The sequence below is a fragment of the Megalopta genalis genome, unplaced genomic scaffold, assembly GCF_051020955.1.
Source record: "Megalopta genalis isolate 19385.01 unplaced genomic scaffold, iyMegGena1_principal scaffold0063, whole genome shotgun sequence".
NCBI classification, from domain to species: Eukaryota; Metazoa; Arthropoda; class Insecta; order Hymenoptera; family Halictidae; genus Megalopta; species Megalopta genalis.
In genome coordinates, this window is record NW_027476132.1 from 1008566 (window position 1) to 1016947 (window position 8382).

The window sequence follows — 8382 nt, forward strand, 5'->3', positions numbered from 1 at the left end:
AAGCTAAATCATGTGAATCGCATGGATTTGAAGCTAACTCGTTTGATTCGCATGCAGTTGAAGCTAAATCATGTATATCACGAGTATTTGAAGCTAAACCATATGTTTCGGATTGATTTGAAGCTAAGCCTTCTACTTCGCATTGATTTGATGCTAAATCATATGTTTCGCATGGATTTGAAACTAGCTCGTTTGTTTCGTCTTCATTTGAAGCTGTTTCATTTATATCGCAAGTGTTTGAAGCTAAACCATTTGTTTCGAATGGATTTGAAGATAAGCCTTCTACTTCGCATTGATTTAAATCTAAATCGTGTGTATGGCATGGATTCGAAGCTAACTCGTTTGTTTCGCCTGCATTTGAAGTTAAATCATGTATATCACAAGTATTTGAATCTAAAACATTCGCTTCGCATGGGTTTGGAGCAAAACTTTCACCTTCGCATTGATTTGAAGATAAATCATGCGTTTCGCTTGGATTTGAAGCTAACTCGTTTGTTTCGCATGCATTTGAAGCTAAATCATGTATATCGCAAGTACTTGAAGCCAAACCATTTGTTTCGGGTGGATTTGAAGGTAAGCCATTTACTTCGCATTGATTTGAAGCTAAATCATGTGTTTCGCATGAATTTGAAGCCAGCACGATGGTTTCGCACGCAGTTGAAGCTAAATCATGTATATCACAAGTATGTGAAGCTAAACCATTTGTTTCGCATGGATTTGAAGCTAAGCCTTCTACTTCGCATTGATTTGCAGCTAAATCATGTGTTGCGCTTGGTTTTGAATCTAACTCGTTTGTTTCGCATGCAGTTGAAGTTAAATCATGTATATCACAAGAATTTGAAGCTAAACCATTTGTTTCGCATAGATTTGAAGATAAGCCTCCTACTTCGCATTAATTTGAAGCTAACTCGATTGATTCGACGGCATTTGAATCTATATCACTTATATCGCAATTATCTGAAGATAAATCATTTGCTTCTCATGTATTTGAAGCTAAGCCGTCTATTTCGCACTGATTTGAAGCTAAATCAAATGTTTCGCATGGATTTGAAGCTAAATCATGTGTTTCGCTTGGTTTTGAAGCTAACTCGTTTGTTTCGCATGCAGTTGAAGTTAAATCATGTATATCACAAGTATTTTAAGCTAAACCATTTGTTTCTCATGTATTTGATGCTAAGACTTCCACTTCGCATTGATTTGAAGCTATCGCGATTGTTTCGTTTGCACTTGAAGCTAAATCATGTTTATCACAAGTATCTGAATATAAACCATCTGTGTCGCATGACTATTGAGCTAAACCATGTGTTTCGCATGAATTTGAAGCTAAATGATGTGTTTCGCATGGATATGAAGCTAACTCTTTTGTTTCGCCTGCATTTGAAGCTAAATCATGCATAGCACAAGTATTTGAAGGTAAACCATTTGTTTCGCATGGATTTGAAGATATGCCTTCTACTTCGCATTGATTGGAATCTAAATCATGCGTTTCGCTGTGTTTTGTAGCTAACTCGTTTATTTCGCATGCAGTTGAAGCTAAATCATGTTTATCAAAAGTATTTGAAGCTATAGCATTTGTTTCGCATGGATTTGAAGCTAAGCCTTCTACTTCGCATTGATTTGAATTTAAATCATGTGTTTCGCTTGGTTTTGAAGCTAACTCGTTTGTTTCGCATTCAGTTGAAGCTGAATCATGTATATCACAAGTATTTGAAGCTAAACCATTTCTTTCGCATGAATGTGAAGCAAAGCCTGCTACGTCGCATTAATTTGAAGCTAACTCGATTGATTCGACTGCATTTGAATCTATAGCACTTATATTGCAATTATCTGATGTTAAACCATTTGCTTCTCATGTATTTGAAGCTAAGCCGTCTATTTCGCATTGATTTGGAGCTACATCATGTGGTTCGCATGGATTTGAAGGTAACTCGTTTGTTTCGCCTGCATTTGAAGCTGAATCATGTATATCAAAAGTATTTGAAGCTAAACCATTTGTTTCGCATGGATTAGAAGATAATCCGTTTACCTCGCATTGATGTGAAGCTAAACCATTTCTTTCGCATGGATTTGACGCTAAACCTTCCCTTTCGCATTGATTTGAAACTAAATCATGTATTTCGCATGGATTTGAAGCTAACTCGTTTGCGTCGCATGCAGTTGAATCTAAATCATGTGTATCAGAAGCATTTGAAGCTAAATCATTTGTTTCGCATGGATTTGAAGATAATCCGTTTACTTCGCAATTGATTTGAAGCTAAACCAATTGTTTCGCATGGATTTATAGCTAAACCTTCTACTTCGCATTGATTAGAAACTAAATCATGTATTTCGCATGGAATTTGAATCTAACTCGATTGTTTCGGTGCTTTCATAGCTATGTCACATATATCGCAATTATCTGAATATAAATCATTTGTTTCTCATGTATTTTAAGCTGAGTCTACTACTTCGCATTCATTTGAAGCTAAACCATGTGTTTCGCATGGATTTGAACCTTACTCGTTTTTTGGCATGCAGTTGATGCTAAATCATGTATATCACAAGTATTTGTAGGTGAACAACTTGTTTCATATGGATTTGAAGATAAGCCTTTTACTTAGCTTTGATTTGAAGCTAAACCATTTGTTTCGCATGGATTTGAAGCTAAACCTTCTACTTGGCGTTGATTTTAAACTAAATCTTGTATTTCGCATAGATTTGAATCTAACTCGTTCGTTTTGCATGCAGTTGAAGCTAAATCATGTGTATCAGAAGTATTTGAAGCTAAACCATTTGTTTCGTTTGGATTTGAATCTAACACGTTTGTTTCGCATGCAGTTGAAGCTAAATCATGTATATCACAAGTATTTGTAACTAAACCATTTGTTTCGCATGGATTTGAAGCTAAGCCTTCTTCTTCGCATTGATTTGAAGCTAAATCATTTGATTCGCTTGAATTTGAAGCTAACTCGTTTGTTTCGCATACAGTTGAAGCTAAATAATGTGTATTACAAGCATTTGAAGCTAAATCATTTGTTTTGCTTGGATTTGAAGCTAACTCGTTTGTTTCGCCTGCATTTGAAGCTATATCACTTATATTCGCAAGTATGTGAAGCTAACCATCCGTTTCGCATGGATTTGAAACTAAGCCTTCCACTTCGCATGAATTTTTACCTAAATCGTGTGTTTCGCTTGGATTTGAAGCTAACTCAATCGTTTTCGTAGTGCAGTTAAAGGTAAATCTTGTATATCACAAGTATTTCAAGCTAAACCATTTGTTTCGCATTGATTCGCTAAGCCTCCTACTTCGCAGGATTTTGAAGCTAAATCTTGTGTTTCGCATGGATTTGAAGCTAACACCGTTTGTTTCGCCAGCATTTGAAGCTATATCACTTCTATTCCGAAGTATTTGAATCTAAATCATGCGTTTCGCTCGGATTTGAAGCTAAGCCCTCTACTTCGCATTGATTGAAGCTAACTCATGTATTTCGCTTAGATTTGTAGCTAACTCGTTTGTTTCGCATGCATTTGAAGCTAAATCATGTATATCGCAAGTACTTGAAGCCAAACCATTTGTTTCGGATGGATTTGAAGGTAAGCCATTTACTTCGCATTGATTTGAAGCTAAATCATGTGTTTCGCATGAATTTGAAGCCAGCACGATGGTTTTCGCACGCAGTTGAAGCTAAATCATGTATATCACAAGTATGTGAAGCTAAACCATTTGATTCGCATGGATTTGAAGCTAAGCCTACTACTTCGCATTGATTTGAAGCTAAATCATGTGTTTCGCTTGGATAAGAAGCTAACTCGTTTGTTTCGCCTGCATTTGAAGCTAAATCATGTATATCACAAGTATTTGAAGCTAAACCATTTGATTCGCGTGTATTTGAACCTAAGCCTTCCAATTCGCATTGATTTGAAGCTAAATCATATGTTTCTCATGGATTTGAAGCTAACTCGTTTTCTTCGCCTGTATTTGAAGATAAATCATGTATATCACAAGTATTTGAAGCTAATCCATTTGATTCGCGTGTATTTGAACCTAAGCCTTCCAATTCGCATTGATTTGAAGCTAAATCATATGTTTCGCATGGATTTGAAGCTAACTCGTTTTCTTCGCCTGTATTTGAAGATAAATCATGTATATCACAAGTATTTGAAGCTAAACCATTTGTTTCGGATTGATTTGAAGCTAAGCCTTCTACTTCGCATTGATTTGATGCTAAATCATATGTTTCGCATGGATTTGAAACTAACTCGTTTGTTTCGTCTTCATTTGAAGCTGTTTCATTTATATCGCAAGTGTTTGAAGCTAAACCATTTGTTTCGAATGGATTTGAAGATAAGCCTTCTACTTCGCATTGATTTAAATCTAAATCGTGTGTATGGCATGGATTCGAAGCTAACTCGTTTGTTTCGCCTGCATTTGAAGTTAAATCATGTATATCACAAGTATTTGAAGCTAAAACATTCGCTTCGCATGGGTTTGAAGCAAAACTTTCATCTTCGCATTGATTTGAAGATAAATCATGCGTTTCGCTTGGATTTGAAGCTAACACGTTTGTTTCGCATGCAGTTGAAGCTAAAACATGTACATCACAAGTATCTGGATCTAATCCATCCGTTTCGCAAGAATATGAAGCTATGAAGCTAATCCATGTGATTCGCTTGAATTTGAAGCTAAATCATGTGTTTCGCATGGATTTGAAGCTGTATCACTTATATCGCAATTATCTGTAGATATATCATTTGTTTCTCATGTGTTTGAAGCTAAGCCTTCTACTTCGCATTGATTCGAAGCTAAATCATGGTGAATCGCATGGATTTGAAGCTAACTCGTTTGATTCGCATGCAGTTGAAGCTAAATCATGTATATCACGAGTATTTGAAGCTAAACCATATGTTTCGGATTGATTTGAAGCTAAGCCTTCTACTTCGCATTGATTTGATGCTAAATCATATGTTTCGCATGGATTTGAAACTAGCTCGTTTGTTTCGTCTTCATTTGAAGCTGTTTCATTTATATCGCAAGTGTTTGAAGCTAAACCATTTGTTTCGAATGGATTTGAAGATAAGCCTTCTACTTCGCATTGATTTAAATCTAAATCGTGTGTATGGCATGGATTCGAAGCTAACTCGTTTGTTTCGCCTGCATTTGGAAGTTAAATCATGTATATCACAAGTATTTGAATCTAAAACATTCGCTTCGCATGGGTTTGGAGCAAAACTTTCACCTTCGCATTGATTTGAAGATAAATCATGCGTTTCGCTTGGATTTGAAGCTAACTCGTTTGTTTCGCATGCATTTGAAGCTAAATCATGTATATCGCAGTACTTGAAGCCAAACCATTTGTTTCGGGTGGGGATTTGAAGGTTAAGCCATTTACTTCGCATTGATTTGAAGCTAAATCATGTGTTTCGCATGAATTTGAAGCCAGCACGATGGTTTCGCACGCAGTTGAAGCTAAATCATGTATATCACAAGTATGTGAAGCTAAACCATTTGTTTCGCATGGATTTGAAGCTAAGCCTTCTACTTCGCATTGATTTGAAGCTAAGTCATGTGTTTCGCTTGGATTTGGAGCTAACTCGTTTGTTTCGCATGCAGTTGAAGTTAAATCATGTTTATCGCATGTATTTGAAGGTACACAATTTGATTCGCATGGATTTGAAGCTAAGCCTTCTACTGCGCATTGATTTGAAGCTAAATCATGTGTTTTGCTTGGATTTGAAGCTAACTCGATTGTTTCGCATGCAGTTGATGCTAAATCACGTTTATCACAAGTATCTGAATCTAAACCATCTGTTTCGCATGGAATATTAAGCTAAACCATGTGATTCGCATTGATTTGAAGCTAAATCATGTGTTTTGCATGGATTTAAAGCTAACTCGTTTGTTTCACATGCATTTGAAGCTAATCACGTATATCACAACTATTTGAAGCGAAACTATTTGTTTCGCATGGATTCGATGAGCAGCCTTCTACTTCGCATAGATTTGAAGCTAAATCATGTATATCACAAGTATTTGAAGCAAAACCATTTGATTCGAATGGATTTAAAACCAAGCCTTCTACTTCGCATTGATTTGAACCTAAATCATGTTTTTCGCTTGGATTTGAAACTAAGCCTTCTACCTCGCATTGATTTGAAACTAAATCATGTGTTTCGCATGAATTTGAATCTAACTCGTTTGTTTTGCTTGAATCCGAAGCTATATCTCTTATATTCGCAAGTGTGTTTGAAGTTCAATCATTCGTCTCGCATGGACTTGAAGCTAAGCCTTCAACTTCGCATTGATTTGAAGCTAAATCATGTGTTTCGCATGGATTTGAAACTACTCGTTTGTTTCAAATGCATTTGAAGCTGAATCACGTATATCACAAGTATTTGAATCTAAACCATTTGTTTCGCATGGATTCGATGATGAGCCTTCTACGTCGCATTGATTTGAAGCTAAATCATGTGTTTCGCATGAATTTGAATCTAACTCGTTTGTTTTGCTTGAATTCGAAGCTATATCACTTATATTCGCAAGTATTTTAAGTTCAATCATTCGTTTCGCAATGGATTTGAAGCTAAATCATATGTTTCGCTTGGATTTGAATCTATCTCGTTTGTTTCTCCTGCATTGGAAGCTAAATCATGTATATCACAAGTATTTGAAGCTAAACCATGTGTTTCGCATTGATTTTGAAGCTAAATCATGTGTTTCGCTTGGATTTGAAACTAAGCCTTCTACTTCGCATTGATTTGAAGCTAAATTTTGTGTTTGGTATGGATTTCGAAACTAACTCGGTTTGTTTCGCCAGCATTCGAAGTTATATCACGTATAATCGCAAGTATTTGAAGCTCAGTCATTCGTTTCGCATGGATTTGAAGCTAAGCCTTCTACTTCGCATTGATTTGAAGCTAAATAATATGTTTCGCTTGGATTTGAAGGGTAACACGTTTGTTTCACATGCAGTTGAAGCTCAATCATGTATATCACAAGTATTTGAAGCTGAACAATTTGTTTCGCATAGATTTGAAGCTAAGCCTTCTACTTCGCATTTATTTGATGTTAAATCACGTGTTTTGCATTGATTTGAAGATAACTCGTTTGTTTCGCCTGCATTTGAACCAATATCACTTATATTCGCCAGTATTTGAAGATAAATCATTCGTTTCGCATGGATTTGAAGCTAATCCTCCTACTTCGTATTGATTTGAAGCTAAATCATGTATTCGCTTGGATTTGAAGCCAACTCGTTTGTTTCGCCTGCATTTGATTCTAAATCATGTATTTTACAAGTATTTGAACCTAAACCATTTGTTTCTCATGTATTTGAAGCTAAGCCTTCTACTTCGCATTGATTTGAAGCTAAATCATGTTTTTCGCTTGGATTTGAAACTAAGTCTTCTACTTTGCATTGATTTGAAGCTAAATCATGTGTTTCGCATGAAATTTGAATATAACTCGTTTGTTTTGCTTGAATTCGATGCTATATCACATATATTCGCAAGTATTTGAAATTCAATCTTTCGTTCGCATGGATTTGAAGCTAAGGCTTCTAGTTCGCATTGATTTGAAGCTAAATCATATCTTTCGCATGGATTTGAAACTAACTCGTTTGGTTTCTGATGCAGTTGAAGCTAAATAATGTATATCATATGTATTTGAAGCTTCTTCTTCGCATTGATTTTAAGCTAAATCGTGTGTTTCGCATGTATTCGAAGCTAACTCGTTTGTTTCGCCTGCATTTGAAGCTATATCACTTATATTCGCAAGTATTTGACGGTCAATCATTCGTTTCGCATGAATTTGAAGCTAAGCCTTCTACTTCGCTTTGATTTGAAGCTAAATCATGTGTTCTCTTGGATTTGAAGCTAACTCATTGTTTCGCATGCAGTTGAAGCTATATCACTTCTATTCCGAAGTATTTGAATCTAAATCATGCGTTTCGCTCGGATTTGAAGCTAAGCCCTCTACTTCGCATTGATTGAAGCTAACTCATGTATTTCGCTTAGATTTGTAGCTAACTCGTTTGTTTCGCATGCATTTGAAGCTAAATCATGTATATCGCAAGTACTTGAAGCCAAACCATTTGTTCCGGATGGATTTGAAGGTAAGCCATTTACTTCGCATTGATTTGAAGCTAAATCATGTGTTTCGCAAGAATTTGAAGCCAGCACGATGGTTTCGCACGCAGTTGAAGCTAAAATCATGTATATCACAAGTATGTGAAGCTAAACCATTTGATTCGCATGGATTTGAAGCTAAGCCTACTACTTCGCATTGATTTGAAGCTAAATCATGTGTTTCGCTTGGATAAGAAGCTAGCTCGTTTGTTTCGCCTGCATTTGAAGCTAAATCATGTATATCACAAGTATTTGAAGCTAATCCATTTGATTCGCGTG